Source organism: Sardina pilchardus, chromosome 14 (assembly GCF_963854185.1).
Source record: "Sardina pilchardus chromosome 14, fSarPil1.1, whole genome shotgun sequence".
NCBI lineage: Eukaryota > Metazoa > Chordata > Actinopteri > Clupeiformes > Clupeidae > Sardina > Sardina pilchardus.
The window spans coordinates 13318204-13335703 of NC_085007.1; the positions used below are offsets into that span (position 1 = coordinate 13318204).

Below are 17500 nucleotides of genomic sequence, written 5' to 3' on the forward strand. Positions count from 1 at the left end.
CTCTCTCTCATCTGTCACCCCATCTCTCTTTCTCTCCTTCTCTGTCCTCCACCCCCCCCCCTTTCCCTCAACTGCCCCAGTCTGTCACTTCATCTCTCTTTCTCCCTCTCTCTCTCTCTCTCTCTCTCTCTCTCTCTCTCTCTCTCATCCACACTTCTATTTCAGTCGCTCCGAGACACGTCGTCCAGCCCTTCTGATACGCCGCATTAATAATTCAGTGTGAAGATGATCCAGCGTTTCCTCAGAGAGGGGTGAGGTGTGTGTGTGTGTGTGTGTGTGTGTGTGTGTGTGTGTTGAGTGTATCGACACGGATGACCTCACTTCCTTGAGCGCTGCAGCATCTGAACTGAGAGCAGCAGATAAACAAGCGACTGCTGTTAGGGCAGGGAGCAGCGGCCCTCTCCTCAGCCCTTACCCTGCCTACCCTCCTCCTCTCCTCCATCTTTCACTCATCTCATCCCTGACACTCCCTCGCCATCTCTATCGCTCTCTCTCTTCTTTCTCTATCAAAATGTGTGCTCACTCTCTCTATCTTTCTCTCTCTCTCTCGCTCGCTCTCTCTCTAAAAATGTGTGTTCATTCTCTCTCTTTCTCTCTCTCTCTCTCCAAAAATATGTGCTCCTTCTCTCTCTCTTTCTATCTCTCTCTTTCTCTCCCTCTGCCGCTATCTCTACATCTCCAGGGAAGGGTGTTGGGGTCTTTTCCTTCTTCCACTCCACCGCCCCCCTCTCCCTCCCTCCCTCCCTCCCTCTCTTTTAAATGCTCTCTCCAGGTCTTTCTCTCTCTCCGTCAGCCTGGTTAATATGCTCCATCTCTCCATCTCCAGGGTGCGGGGTGCAGGTGATTAACTCCCGCCCTAATGCTCGTCTCTCACTCTGCGGGGTGATGAGCAGCGGCATTCGTTCCTTCACAAACACACACACACACACACACACACACACACACACACACACACACACACACACACACACACACACACACACACACACAACACACACACCACACACACTCTATCTCTTTTGCTATCTCTTATATACTCACACACAAACACACACTCTCTCTCTTTTTGGCTCTCCCTCATGCACACACACACACACACACACATACACATACACGCACACACAGGCTCACAAACACACACACACACACACGCACGCACAAAGCCAGGAGCACAGATCAGGTGCATTCTCATTAAGAGCCGTAATTGCTTAGTGGTGATTTGTGAAGAAGGCCTTGAGGCTGTGGAACACTACATCAGTTACAGCACAGGTGTGGGTCTCTGTGTCTCTGTGTCTATGTGTGTGCATATCGTGCAATAGCGAGTGGTTGGGTGTGTGTGTGTGTGTGTGTGTGTGTGTGTGTGTGTGTGTGTGAACTGTGCATCATCCACACAATGAAGTGTGCAGATAACCAAGAGAACCCCCCACAGACAGGCAGTGCAGACGTGCAGCTGAAGCTCCCCCTGCTGAGACCCACCTAGAGAAGGTCACTCCTCCATCTCTCTCTCTCTCTTTTTCTCTCTCATTCCGTCTCTTTCTTTCCCTCTATCCATCTCTCTCTTTCCCTCTATCCATCTTTCTCTCACCATCGCTCTCTCAGCTCAGCTCTCTCTCCCTCCCTCCCTCCATCCATCTCCCTCTTTCTCTACATCCATCTCTATCTCTTTCCCTCTAGTCATCTCTCTCTCCCTCTATCCATCTCTCTCTCTCTCGCTCATTTTGTGACAGCTCAGCTCCTGTGGGGTTCAGGGACACTCACACAACCCTGAGAGAAAAAAAAAAGCCCAAAGTGTGTGTGTGTGTGTGTGTGTGTCAATTAGTAGGCACTTGTGCATGTATCTGAGTGTAGGACATTGTGTGTGTGTGTGTGTGCTTACATGCATGTGCTTTTGTACGCAGATGTGTGTGTGTGTGTGTGTGCGTCTGCATGAGTCGACGAGAGGTGAAGAGGCCAATGAGACAGAAGGGAAGGGGAAAGAAATCTGCTTGTCTCAGCAAAGTCCTGAATTTTTAACAACCCTCTGTTTGGGATCTTCATAGGCATTCCTTCTCTTCCTCCCTCTGTGTGTGTGTGTGTGTGTGTGTGTGTGTGTATGTCCTTTAAGTGCACACATGTGCCAATCTAACCTATCTGACCGCACATAGACCCCTACAGTGCACATTTACATGTAAGCTGAGCACCAACGAGTTAAAATTCATGAAGCGCTGGAATTCTGATGCCTTTGACAGGGCAGAGGACACATAGAGAGCCCCTGGTCGTGTGTGTGCATTTAATACATGTCTAATTATACACTCCCATCTAACTGGGTCCCATACTATTTCCTTAGGGTCACCAGGAGACCCGTGAAGTCTATAAGGGTCTTTACTAGTTAATTCATGAACAATTCCCATAAAAATGAACTAGCTTTCGATTTATTTTATTTTATCAAATCATTCTCCCCTTACTTGTACCCGTCTCCTGCCTAGAGGGTTTTATAATCGCAAGGTCCCTGCCATGTGGAAGGGTCGTATTTGTGAGGCGGTGAAGGGCTCAGATTGTGTGTGTGTGTGTGTGTGTGTGTGTGTGTGTGTGTGTGTGTGTGTGTGTGTGTGTGTGTGTGTGTGTGTGTGTGTGTGTGTGTGTGTGTGTGTGTGTGTGTGTGTGTGTGTGTGTGTGTGTGTGTGTGTGTGTGTGTGTGTGTGTGTGTGTTTGTTTAGTGTTTGGTACGTGTGGAGCAGCGGGTGGTTATTATTGTACTGTGTGTGTGTGTGTGTGTGTGTGTGTGTGTGTGTGTGTGGGTCTTGATTTCCTCCGACCCCTGGCCTCGCTCCATCACACTCTCCTTTCCTGTCTCTCTTCCTGAGCGACGCCGAAAAACAGAGAGACAACAGACGAGAGGAGAGGAGGAGAGGGAGGACAGGAGAGAAAGACAGTGAAGAAGAGAGAGAAAGACAGGGACAGAAAAGGAGAGGGCAAAGAAAATGAAGAGAGACAGATGGGACAGAGAGAGAGAGAGAGATAAAGAAAAAGAAAGAGAGATAGAAAGAGAGAGATAGAGATAGAGAGATAAAGAAAGAGAGAGAGAGAGAGGTAGAGATAGAGAGATAGATAGATAGATAGATAGATAGATAGATAGAGATAGACAGACAAATGGGCAGGGAATAATAAGAAATGCATGGAGAGAGAGGAGGAGACAAAAGAATAAGGGAGAGAGGGAAGAGAGGAGGAAGAGAGAGAGAGAGAGAGAGAGAGAGAGAGAGGGACTCACACCCCGTGTCAGGTTATCCCATGGGGATCGTTGTCATGGCTACATCTCTTCAGAAAGCACCATGCAATCCCAGAAGCGCCACCGAGAACAAGTGAGAAAACGGACAGAGTGAAGTGTGTGTGTGTGTGTGTGTGTGTGTGTGCCCCGTCATACACCACCACTCTCACCATGCAAGCCTTATCACCACGCACCATATTTTAACACACGCCCAAAAACAGATCCACAAATATAGACAATTTGTGTTTAAAAACAGCATGACACATTCTGTGTTTATAAGAAAGAGAAAGAGAAAGAGAGAAACAAAACAGGACTGAAATAGAGAGCGCAACATTGATAAGGCCACATTTCAACAGAAATCTTAATGTATTTAGCAAAAGAACATACAGCTTAAGCTTACAAGGCCATTGTAAATGCTACATCGTAAAGGGCCGTATAGCTTGGCATGTACCTCTAGATGGCAAATGTGACTGTGTGTGTGGACACGTTCAGTGAAGGGGAGTAAGAAAAAAGAGCGTGGTGCTCTGATGAGATCCATAGGGGATTGTCGAGCGATCAATGCCCAGAAAGAGGCCACCTTGCCTGGACGCCAATCACCGGCCCCCCGGGGGTCCCTGGAGCCCTTCCAGGAACGACAACAACAGCCTGTGACAGCCCAGAAACCTAGCCAGCGCAGCTGCTACGTACGCCAGGCAAACAGAAATATGAGCAAAACACGGACTAGAGAGATAACGCCAAGGCCTGCAGCACGGGCAATCAATGGAAAAAGAGAGAGAGACAGAGACAGAGACAGAGAAAGAGAGACATCAAACTCTAAAAGACGAAGAGAAAGAAGGGATAAACAAAAGCTGAGGAAGGAAAGAGAGAGAGAGAAAAGAGAAACACGCTGACATGGCTTAATGTGTAGCATGCTGAACGGGCATAAACTCTGCTGGAGGAGAGGAGCCAGGAGAAGACATGAAGACATCCTCTCCATTTTTCCATCACGGACTCCATCTATCTAGCCTGGGTGTTCCCATCCTGCCTTGTGCGCGGATTTCAATCACGCAGCTAAGGCAGTCTGGAAACTAACACCCAAATTTTCGCCTGATGTTGGCGACCAATCACAGAACCGGGGGGAAAGCAAGACCATGATGAGCTATGCACAGACGCATTTGATAGACATCCGTGGCGCCCAATGAACAGATCTGGCCATTTTTTCAAATACGAGAAAATGAACGTCTGGTTGCCAGACCACGTCTCATTTGAGAAGTGATAGGCGCTAGCCAGGCTACCATTTATCAGGGGCCATCTTTATTTTTTTACTTAATAGGTTGGCGCTAATCAGGCAAGACAAGCGTAACTTAAATCCCAGAGATATACAAGCCTCTCTCTGTGTGTGTGTGTGTGTGTGTGTGTGTGTGTGTGTGTGTGTGTGTGTGTGTGTGTGTGTGTGTGTGTGTGTGTGTGTGTGTGTGTGTGTGTGTGTGTGTGTGTGTACACCTGCACAATTACTACTAAATGCCATTCCATCTGGGCTACTGGGAACTAGATGTCTGAAAGAGATAAAAGAAAGGAAGGGAGAGAGAGAGAGAGAGAGAGAGAGAGAGAGAGAGAGAAAAAAACACACAAGGGAGAGAGAAAGGAGGGGGGTGGGAGAGTGAAAGAGAGATAGACATAGAGATGCTCTCAGAATGCTGGCTGCCAAAGTCATTGGCTGCTCAAGGACACTGCGGCGGTGAATGTGTGTATCGAAGTGTGTGTATCTTCACGCATGCGTGTGTGTGTGTGTGTGTGTGTGTCTCAGCTTGATTCTGAGCTGTAAAGTGGGAAATGTGTATACGTGGCGTGTCAACCCTTACTGAGCTGAATTACTGAGAACACCACACACACAGTGCCATATACACACACTCATTCACCCACACATGGAGAGAGAGAGAGAGAGAGAGAGAGAGAGAGAGAGAGAGAGAGAGAGAGAGAGAGAGAGAGAGAGAGAGAGAGAGAGAGAGAGAGAGATCACACCCTCGTGGCCTGGTGTTTGAGTGAGGGGCTGGCTGGGCAAGAGCCGGGCTCCAGGCTACAGCTACATTAGCCAGAACCCAGAGACCCAGTGGCAGCCAGCCTCCACACACGCACACACTCACACACTCACACACTCACACACTCACACACTCACACACTCACACACTCACACACTCACACACTCACACACTCACACACTCACACACACACACACACACACACACACACACACACACACACACACACACACACACACACACACACACACACACACACACACACACACACACACACACACACACACACACAATGAAAGTGAATGCACATAGACTCAGACAGACAGACACACACGGATACACACACTAAGGACACTGCAGACTCGTTTATGTGTTTATGCAGCCTGGAGCCAGCAGCCACTGCTCAGTAGGCTTTCCCAGAGAGTCCAGCAATACCTCAGCACCATGTTAAGAAAACACACACACTGCATGCATGCAAACAATCCCATCTGTTTAGAATCACATCGGGAGACAATGAGAAAGCTGTGGGGGTCTGACCAGTCCTTAAAGATCGGGGGGGGGGGGGGGGGGCCTGAAGATAGATACACACATATACACACACACACACACACACACACACACACACACACACACACAGGGACCAAAGACATTTCTCCATAACATTCAACCCACCATGAGAGCAAGGCAGTGGATGACAAATTAATGGAAAGGTATCTATGCTCTTGGATCCAACAGCGTGTCTGCTTGCCTATGTGTGTGTGTGTGTGTGTGTGTGTGTGTGTGTGTGTGTGTGTGTTTATGCAGCTCTAATGGATTTTCCAGGTCAGTTTGAGGCATGCCAGAGCTACACCAGGGTTGAGGGCGGGACATGTTCTTCCCACACACTGACAGACAGGCGAGCTACAAGCAAGGGTGCACACACACCCACACGCAGACAAAGCATATGCACCCACCCATGGAGGCACAAACACATACACACACACACGTAGGAGGCAGGGAGGGAGGCACACACACACACACACACACTCTTCTAATTTGACATGGCCGCTAAGGGAGGATGTCTTGCTTGACTCGCGTTAACGGCAGTTAGCGATTCTCATTTGCCCCCGACGAGCATAAACATGTCCTCAGCAGATAATTTAACAGCCACCCGGTTCCCATCGGGGGCCAGGGGGAAAACAAACTGAAAACACTCACACACATTTCTGTCCCCATTACCACCCATCTCCATTGCCAACACGTCCGCACAAATAAACACACACACACACACACGGTCTTAACCCCAGTAGTTCTCAGACCTCTCTGGTCACACACACACACACAGTCTTGCCCCAGTAGTGCTCAGGCCTCTCTGGCCACTTCAGTAATGTTTAACCTTTAATAACTACTCTCTTTACACACACACACACACACACACACACACACACACACACACACACACACACACACACACACACACACACACACACACACACACACACACACACACACACACACACACACACACACACCTCTTGTGGCCGACATACAAAAAGCTTAGCATTTTCATGTCCTTGAAGTGATTGACAGGCGGCCTGCTCACCTGCAAGGGCCCATACACTAAGACAGAGAGAGAGCCAAAGATGGACACAGAGAGAGGGAGCAAGTGTGTGAGAGTGACAAAAAAACAAGAGCAAGAGAGAGAGACAGAGAGAGACAGAGACAGAGAGAGAGAGAGGGAGGGGGAGGGGGAGAGAGAAAATGTATGTGCGAGTGTGTGTTTATGAAACCGAAAGAGAGAACCGGGCTGTGAGGCCATTAAGAGAGTGTGCCACGGAGTCCTTCATTGGAGGGGAGACCTACTGAGGGTGTGTGTGTGTGTGTGTGTGTGTGTGTGTGTGTGTGTGTGTGTGTGTGTCCTCCACTGGAGAGGGGTCCTAGTGAGGGTGTGTGTGAGTCCTGTGTGAGGGGGTCCTAGAAGGGTGTGTGTGTGTCCTGTGTGAGGGGGTCCTAGTGAGGATGTGTGTGTGGGTGTGTGTGTGTGTGTCCTGTGTGAGGGGGTCCTAGTGAGGGTGAGGGTGAGGGTGTGGGTGCGTGTGTGTGTGTGTCCTGTGTGAGGGGGTCCTAGTGAGGGTGTGTGTGTGTGTGTGTGTGTGTGTGTGTGAGGAGGGTCCTACCTGCAGCTGTAAGAGCGGCCCGCTCGGTCCTTCTCCAGCACCGGATCAGATCACACTGCAAGAGCACGCCGGGGGTTGTGGACCTGTCAACAGCACGCAGAGAGATGGACAGAGAGAGGGGTGGAGAGATAGAGAGAGAGAGAGAGAGAGGAGGGATGGGGGGGATGGAGAGAGGAGAGAAAAACACACACTGGTTAGGTTTGTCTGTCTGTTTTACCAATACAAAAGATCTGACAGCGAGACTCTCAACTGTGAGGGGAAAACGAGACGCCCCAGTGAAGTTGTAGCATCAGTGGCTCTGTCAGCCATGTAAACCTGCAGGCAAGTGGTGTGTGTGTGTGTGTGTGTGTGTGTGTGTGTGTGTGTGTGTGTGTGTGTGTGTGTGTGTGTGTGTGTGTGTGACACACATATAAATATATATTTGTAGACTTTAGTACATAGTCACGTAAGGTCACAGGCCATACAGTTCCAAGTGGTTTCCTTCTGAGCTGCGTTTGTCTAGCAGTCTTTTTAAACACACACAACAGACCAACAGACCACAGACCACTCAGAAGCAACGGAGGCCATCAGATAACCTCCCTGCAGACATCCTTTTGCTGCAACATGAGCGGAGAAATTAAACCAACACGTCTATCTTCAGTTTATTTGAGTCATCACTCAGTTCAATTTATGGAGCATTTAACTACAGAGCAATAAGGCTTGATGCTCTAGATACCCTACGGGGCAACAAAGGGCAGTAGAACAAAGAAATGAATACTATTCACAACATCTTGCTTGCACCAAATGAGCCATGTTGAGCCACTGCCTAAATCTGTAGTAGCAATACTAAACTGCTTCTTGTTTCGCTCCATTTGAATATGAAAACGCTGCAGTCCAACAAGGGTGTTCTTGCAAAAAAAGGCCATTACTCCTTTTAGCTCCCATTAAAGGGTATTTACAAATAACAAGTGTGTGTGTGTGTGTGTGTGTGTGTGTGTGTGTGTGTGTGTGTGTGTGTGTGTGTGTGTGTGTGTGTGTGTGTGTTTGGAGCTGGCATCTGTGCATCAGTCCAAGCTGCTGTTGATCATGATATGGAGGTGCAAGACAGCGTGAAAAACAAAGGCTGTGGCCACCCATCAGACTGGAGCAAGAGAAGATGGAGGGAAGGTGAGAAAGACAGAAAAAAGAGAAGAGAGGAGGGGAGGGGGCCGGTCGGAAGAGAGGGGGAGAGACAGATAAAAGGTGATAGAGAAAAGATGGAGAGGGACTGAAGGATGGAGGGAAATGGACAATGAACAACACAGCCAGCGGAGCGTGAGCCTGTTAGCAAAACTCTCCCCCACTTACTGACAGGAGAGCGAGAGAGCGAGAGAGCGAGAGAGAGGGATGGTGGAAGAAACAGATGGAGAGAGAGAGACAGAGAGAGAGAGACAGAAAGAAAGAGAGAAAGACCAAAAGAAAAAGAGCAAAAGGAGGAGACTGGTTGAAGTAGAGAGATAAAAGGAGCGAGGGAGAGGGAGAGAGAGAGAGAAAGAGAGGGAGAAAGAGAGAAAGAGAGAGAACTAGACAGAGAAGAGATCTGGGCACCAGTACAGAAGCTTATATTTGGAGGCCATGTAAGCAGGGAGCTCTGCATTCAGTATCTTCAGGGCCTTCATGCCAATTCATCTCCACTGGTCACCAAGGGCAGACGAGAGCAGAGCAGAGAAAGCAACAGAGAGATGGTGGGAGTAGGAGAGGGAGGGAGAGAGGGAGAGAGGGAGAGGGAGAGGGAGAGGGAGAGAGAGAGAGAGAGAGAGAGAGAGGGAGAGAGAGAGAGAGAGAAAGAGAGAAAGAGGTGGTTAACAGCTGGAGCAGACGGCTGCCTCCGTTAGGGGAGAGTGAAAGACTCTGCGTGGGCCGGTACCGTGCAGAGGAGAGGAGAGGGGTGGAGAACACCGCTGCAGAGAACCGACGCAGAACACTGAGCACTGCAGGCCTCGGAACTCCATCTACTCCTCCGCCTGCCTGTCTGTCTGTCTGTCTATCTCTCTCTCCCTTTCTCTCTCTCTCTCTCTCTCTCCCCCTCTTTTTACTGTTGAGGGGAGGAGGGGGGAGTGCTGTGTGAAATTGGTGGTGATTGTCAGGTGGTTTTAAAGCGTAGCAGGGAGGGTAGTATTTTTTTATGTGAATGTGTAGGCTCTGTGTGTGGGGGGAATTTTAATACAGAGTGTGTGTGGTGTGCGTGTGTGTGTGTGTGTGTGTGAGCATGTGAGAAAGTAAGGCTGTGGTTTAATAAAGAAGACGTGCTAAACCTCTCTCTCTCTCTCTCTCACGACTGTTTTCCTCTTCACCCTTTCCTCTAACCTCCGACCATCCTTCCTTCCTTTGGAGGCTACAGGGGAACAGCACAGCACAGCACAGCACTCGAGTAGAAGGGGTGGGAGGTGGCAGGAGGAGAGGAGAGATGAGGGGCGGAGAGGAGAAGAGAGGAATGGAGTGATGAGAAGGCTAGAGGAGGAGTGATGAGAGAGAAGGGAAAAGGAAAAAGGAAAAAGTGGAGAAGTCAGAGAAGATACAAGGACAGAGGAAAGAAAAGCACGATCTGATCTGTGGCGAGCACACGAGAGAGGTGAGAGCACGCGAGAGAACGTAGAGAGGAGAGGGAGAGAAAGAGAAAGACAGAAAGGAGGAGGACATACAGTAAGAGAGCAAGAGAGTGCTAGAAGAAGATTGGGGATGGAAGAGCAGAGGATGAGAGAGTGAAAAGAAAGGATAAATAAGAGAAAAGGAGAGAAAGAAGATAAAAGATAGAAGGGAAGAGGACAGAAGCGAAAGAGAAAGAGGACAGCAGTGAAACAGAAGCACAGAAACGAACAAAAGAGAGAAAGAGAGAGAGAGAGAGAGAGAGAGAGAGAGAGAGAGAGAGAGAATGAGAGTTGGAGGGAGGAGATGAGTGCCGTGTTGGGAGAGCCAGGGGTGAGGAAGTGGGTGTTATCCGTCTGCAATCGCTCTCAGCGACCTGCCTGCACTACCAATGATTACGGTCACAGCGTGTGTGTAAGAACAGCAGTTAGAGACACACTCACACACACACACACACACACACACACACACACACTCCCTTAACCAACACTCCGGGCCCTCCAGCACTGGATTAAACACAACACACCGCTGAGCAGACCACAGGAAAGACAGAACTCTGAGAGACGTGGAGGGAACCTCAGAAGAACAAAACAACTGACAAGAGAGTGGCCAGATAAATATGATAGATGGGTAAAAACACAGACAAATAGACTTCCATAGATAGCTAGATAAAGATGGACAGATGGATGGATGAATGAATGAATGAATGGATATTCTTTCTCTCTCTCTCTTATACAGACTCAAACACACACACACACGCACCCACACACAAATATAGCCATCATTGGATAAAAGGACACACAGGAAGAGGACAGAAAAGAAAGCCACAGATACACAACAGATAACAAACAAAGAGAGTGAGAACGAGACACTAATATTGATGTGGATCAGTGTGAGATAGGACACAGAGAAAGCCATCAGAAGCAAAGCCTCTGTCTCCTGCCTTCATGTGTCAACGCTGCAGCAGCAGGCACACTACAAGGAGAGGCGTGTATGTGTGTGTGTGTGTGTGTGTGTGTGTGTGTGAGGAGGGGGGGGGGCATTAGTGGGCCCCCCCTGGGTCCCACACACACAATTTGCAACGCTGCAATAATTTTTCAATTAGGGAGAGGGCCGCGCCGTTCGATTGGCCGGCGACCAAGAATCACAGTCCCGCGGTCAATAATTAAGAGGAACGCTCCGCGTTAAGCGCCGCTGGCGGCAGCTGCAGCTACGGTGCGTCAGTGGTGACTACATGCTAATGGATGTGCGTCAACAACGTACCGGGCCCACCCCATTGGCTATAACGTGGGCACCGAGCTGACCGGTTACCAAGACGATACCTGTGGTCAGTGTAGGAAGACATTCAGTTATCTCATAGAGACATCGCACTCAGTAAGTCCAGATGTGGAATGAGGGCTGTGTGTAATTTCTTTAGCAGTAATATAAGCCTACTTAATTTCAGCACTGTGGCAAGCGTGAGGGTAAGGTTAGTAAAGGTTGGCATACTGTGCCCACGCATGGCTGTGGTTTGGCTGTGCCACAGGTAGACATAGCCGTGGGCATGTCCTTTACCAACCCCCATGGCGTTCGTCATCACCAGATCTGAGAGCTCCAGGATCAGCCGGTGGTGGGTGTGGGAGGCAACCGTGCAGACGAGACGACGGGGTAACAGAAGGCCTCTATCCCGGCATGTGGGCACAGAGTGCTGGGCAGATAGCCAGCCAGCCTGCCACCACCCATCTTGCCAAACAAGCCTCTAACACCTGTCCACCACACACACACACACACACAGTCATGTGCACACACACCTAAACTCCCATACTGCGGTTGGTTTCGCTGAAGGCACGTTTGATTGTTTGATGATAAATAAGGCTGAGAAAATTGCTTTTTTCCCTCCCTTCTCTCTCTCTCTCTCTCTCCTCCTCTCTCTCCCTCTGTCCCTCTCTCCTCATGGTTATTATTTGCAGAGACGCGATGACACCAGCCTATCTCTAATCTCCGAGATGGGAAATTAATTTGCATTCTGGGCCAATGCATTCATCAGTCATAGCAACCTCCATCCCTGGAAAGTGTGTGTGTGTGCGTGTGTGTGTGTGTAGATTAGAGGCTGGATAAATAGAATGTGTGTGCGTGTGCCGGGCGGGGGGGGGGGGGGGGGGGGTTAGACTGACACCAATGAGGAGGGGAGGAGAGGAGGATATGAAGATGAGATGTGAGAGTGTAGAAAGCTGCTTTATTAAGCCAAGGAGGGGGGACAAAACGGTGAGAACACACACACACACACTTTATTGAGGCTCTGTCCTTGCTGAGAATCCCAGAAAACAGCTCGGCATACAGTAGCTTAGCACCAACGCACATATACACACATACACACACACACACACGCAAACTCACATCACGATAGACCATCCATGTCCTCTCTGCATGTCGCAACTGGCCAGTGTCAAGCACTGTGGAGCCCTTGCCAAAGGGTTTACCTGATGCATGTCCAAGACCAACTAGAGGCAGACCGGCAGAGTAAACTGCTGCTGACAAAAGACATACCTGAGGGCGTGGTGTGGACTTAAGGGTGAATGGAGTGTGCACAGAGTGTGTTTCAGTGTGTGTGTGTGTGTGTGTGTGTCCACACTTCCCACTGACACACCCCACAGTCGTCACACTCACACTGATTCAATCACAGCACCCTCAAACACAGAAACACACACACTATGCAGACACACATACACAGACAGACAGACAGACAGACAGACAGACAGACAGACAGACAGACACACACACACACACACACACACACCGTAGCCAGAATGCTTGCCTTAATTAGACCTTTGGGACGGTTGGCGGTCAGTGGTGGCAGAGCCTAAGTGGAGACTTCAAAACACACAGCCCGTTGGCACGGGCACGCACACACACACACACACACACACACACACACACACACACACACAGAGACCGAGCTGACCAGACGCTCGGCAGGGAAAACACGCCACCTCCGCTACAACGGCCACATCTGAGACGGCACATGAATGGAAACATTAAGCGAGCGAGCGAGCGAGCGAGCGGCTCCTCTCAGGACTCCCACGGAGTAAAGCTGTGGCGTCGGGTCTGCGCCAACCGTTGGGGCCTAATTGCAGCGTTGATGTGGTAATTGTCTTGCTTTAAATCTCTCCTCTCCTATGACCAGGTAAATTACCTGGGTGCGCGATCCAAGAGGATTCTCAGCTCAGGAGAGGAAAAAGAGGGGTGAAAATAAAAGAGAGTGAAGATGAGCGATAATTGCTTGAAATTACAGTGGTGCCACAGACACAACTCATCACTGCCAAGACAGAGGGAGACAAAGAAAAGCCCCCACACTCTATCTACCCCTCTCTTTCACACACACACACACACACACACACACACACACACACACACACACACACACACACACACACACACACACACACACACACACACACACACACACACACACACACACACACACACACACACACACACACACACACACACACACACACACACACACACACACACACACACACACACACACACACACACACGGGATACAAAAGGTGAGCTCCGCCATCTCTGTTCGCTACGCTAATTGTGCTCGTCTCCGTAAACATGACCCGGACGTGAGGCATGCTTCACAAATTACACAGCAGCAGTGTGGCACGACCGCCTACAGAGATATCAAAACACATCTACTGTAATTCAGAACTGCACGCAACTACTCCAATTCAGTCAGTCTATGAACGAGAAACACTGTTTTTTTTTTTGTTTTTTTTTTTTTAGATCTCTTCTCTTTTTCGATCCCATCCAGGGGACTGTCGATGCGGATGCTTACGTGATTTTGTCCTCCATGGATGACAATTTGGGCAAAATGCAATTAACACTTAAAAACGCTGCCACCACACACACACACACACACACACACACACACACACCCTCCTGCTCCCCTGCAGTTCTTGGGAATGAGACAAAGTATTGGTTGTTGGTTGAAGTGGAAGTTTTAAGGCAAGCAGAGCAAAATATTTTTAAATTACACAAAAGAAACAAGGAAGCGATACAAAAAAAAAAAAAAAACAGGCCCATGTATCAGAATGGTGACCTACTGTAGTTCTGTAATATAGAAAAGGGGAAGGAAAAAACACCAAGTCAATCAACTGTGTCATGAGACCAGCGGAACCGGTTATAAAACGTTCCACCTTCTACTGTAGAACAGAAACCACCTATACTACATTTAAGTTCCGCTGCTTGCATTCAAATCACCAGCAGGCAACGCGGAAGGAAAGGTGCCAAGAAAGCAGCCCAAGCTATCTATCTGTGGGGCACATCTGGGGCATGGCAAACCAGTCCCACAGCATACTTAAGCAGGGTGAGGTGGAACACGGACAAACACAGTAAGAGAGAGAGAGAGAGGGAGAGAGAGAGAGAGAGAGAGACAGAGAGAGAGAGAGAGATGTCACAGCCTCTGTGATTCGGATGCTTAGAGCCAAAGCTTCATAACTCCTGTCAGAGAGAAAGGTCAAATATGCAGTACAGAAATTCCACACACTCCCGCCCCACCACCTCCACCACCACCTCCACAAACAAAAACACAATAAACAAATAGCACGAGTCCTTTTAAAAGACCATCTGGGCCGACCTGATTTGATGCTTCTTTGAGCTCAGGGCCGGCAGTGGCAGCTTAAGCGAGGACATGACAGATTCCAGTCTATTAGGTCAACCTCTGGTTCATCAGTCTGAACTCCACAACGCTCATGGACTCACCACAGAGAGAGCCAGAGAAAGAGAGAGGGAGGGAGGGAGAGAGGGAGAGAGAGAGAGGGGGAGAGAAATCCTCTTTGGGCGCACAGGGCTGACCGAACAAAACAAAACAAAACAAATCTAAAGGTCGACATGTTTGGGACAGAGGAACAGATTGTTTGTGTGTGCGTATGTGTACTGTATATACTGTGTGTGTGTGTGTGTGTGTGTGTGTGTGTGTGTGTGTCTGTGTGTCTGTGTGTCTGTGTGTGTCAGAGAGAGAGAGAGAGAGAGAGAGAGAGACAAAGTGTGACAGAGAGAGAACATACATGAGGCCTCTTTCCTCTCGTTGGGTTGTTCCCCATGTCAAAGGTTGGGCAGGGGTCAAAAGGTTAAACAAAAGGGAAAAGGGAGAACGGGACCGAAAGCATCCTGCAGGAAACCATCACGGCTGTGCAACCTCACTACATCATAACGGCAGAATTTCATTCCCAGATAACACAAACACAAGACGCAGAGGGGGGGAAAGAGAGAGAGGGGGAGAGAGAGAGAAAGAGAGAGAGAAGAGAAGGGGGAACAGAACTAGGAAAAGAGAAGCGCAGAGACAGGGAGAGAGAGAAAGTGAGAGAGAGAGAGATGACCGTGAGATGAAAAGAAAGAAAGAATGATAGAAAGATGGAGAGAGAGGAAAAACAGAGAGAAAGAAAGAGTGAGAGAAAGACAGAGAGAGAGATAGATAGAGAGAGAGAGAGAGGTTTGGCCCCATCCAGGGTCTTGTGACTCACGGGGGAAGAATCTCTAAATAAAAGATGAGGGAGATGGGGGAGCAGCTCACGCAACACAGCACTGGATAAGCAGGGCCGCCGCTGCACTGGTACAACACTACAAAACAAGCCCGCTCTCCGTGTGTGTGTGTGTGCGCACACGTGTTTCTACCACTATCACAATCATTCCACTGAGTGTGTGTGTGTGTGTGTGTGTGTGTGTAAGGGGAGGGGAAGGGGGGGTTTACGTCATTCTTGCGTGCAGGGAGCATAACACTAATTCATAGAGTAGATATGAATACTGTAGAGGGCAGGCTGCGCACATACGCACATACACACCGGCTTGGCACCAAGATCTTTGTAGTACATCACAATAGGCCCATATATGCAGACAGACACACACACACACAGAGAACACAGCAGGATTTGAGCACAGTGACACAAACGGCAGCAAACAAAGACACAGACACATGATTAGACAGCAAACACAACAATCCATCCTCATACCTCCTGTGTCTATGTGTGTGCGTGTGCGTGTGCGTGTGTGTGTGTGTCTGTGTGTGTGTGTGAGATGGCGAGTGCGAGCGAGACTAACATCTTCAGCTCCCCGGTGGTTCAGCTCTGTCCAAGAACACATTATCACGGCTCAGTTCAAAGCCCAGTCTCTCTCTCTCTTTCGCTTTTTCTCTCTATCAATTGTTCCCTTGTTTCCCCTCCCTCTTCCCTCTCTCCATCTCTGTAACACAATACACTAAAGAAACTGTTTCTGTTCCACCATAATAACCATGTCCCTCTTAATGCGAGCCAGTCCAGCTGACGTGGAGGGGGCATCACTGCAGCTCATTTACCAGTCCTGCAGATCAGGACAGACAAGTTGTGTGTAGGCGCACACACACACACACACACACACACACACACACACACACACGCACACACACACGCACACACACACGCACACACACACGCACGGTATGCAGTTACACAGGACTGTTCAGATCCAATCTGCGAACAATCTGTGGCGGCAGATTAGTCGGAAAAGAACAAAAGTCAGACACCGACCCTGCAATTAGGACTAAAATTCTCAATGCAAACCTGCATAAATGCAATGGCTTCCTAAATCACTAGTTCAGGATGTGCATATCAGTTATTAAAGGTTTAGTTGTTTGCTATTTTGTCTTTCACAGGTTGGCTGGAGAGGAAAGGAGATTTCCACACAGGCTATGTCTGTTTTTACTCTGCGTTTTGCACATTTCTTCTGCTGCTGTCTGCTTAGTGGAGTGTTTATGTAAGTGTGTGTGTGTGTGTCCACATGTCAACCTGTCAATCTACTAAGTGTCTGTGTCAGTCCATGAAATGTCATTCTTGGTCTTGTCTATTGACTGCCTGTCTGTCCGTCTTCCTGAGTAGAAAATATGAGTGTGTGTATGTGTGTGTGTGTGTGTGTGTGTGTGTGTGTGTGTGTGTGTGTAGTAGTGCGTATGTGTGTGTGAATGTAGCGTGTTATAGAGTGTAGCGTGTTATAGAGTGTAGTGTGTGCCTGTATAGTGTGTGTGTGTGTGTGTGTGTGTGTAGTGTGTGTAGTGTGTGTGTGTCTAAAATCCTGCTTGTGCCTGAGGCCCCAGCGGTGCAGAAAGCGGTGCATGAGCCTGGCTAACAATGAGGCCGGAACACGGACGGCCTCCGTCTGCCTCTGCACTGAAAAACAGAGAGAACAAGAGAGAGAGAGAAAGGGAGAGAGAGAGAGAAAGAGAAGGAGGAAAAAGCCACTGAGCGGCCGCCTCTCATCGCCTAGGAACCAGACACGTCCTGCAGGGACACTCGCCTAGCACTCCGCACCACAACCACCCAAGAGAGAGGGGGAGAGAGAGAGAGAAAAAAGAGAGAGAGAGAGGGAGAGAGAGAGAGAGAAAAGAGAGAGAGAGGGGGGGGGAGAGAGAGGAAAGAGAGAGGGAGAGAGGGAGGGGAGAGAGAGAGAGATAGAGGGAA

The 17500-nt window shown here is 49.1% G+C and overlaps 1 protein-coding gene across 6 annotated transcripts in view; it reads right to left on the minus strand.

Annotated features, from left to right (window-relative positions):
• strbp (spermatid perinuclear RNA binding protein) overlaps positions 1–17500 on the minus strand; it is a 117534-nt gene that overhangs the window by 77281 nt on the left and 22753 nt on the right. For all 6 annotated transcript variants that reach the window (XM_062554207.1, XM_062554202.1, XM_062554203.1 and 3 more), the window contains exon 2: positions 7419–7501. The gene's annotated coding sequence lies outside the window, so the exon portion shown is untranslated. The remainder of the gene's footprint in view (positions 1–7418; positions 7502–17500) is intronic.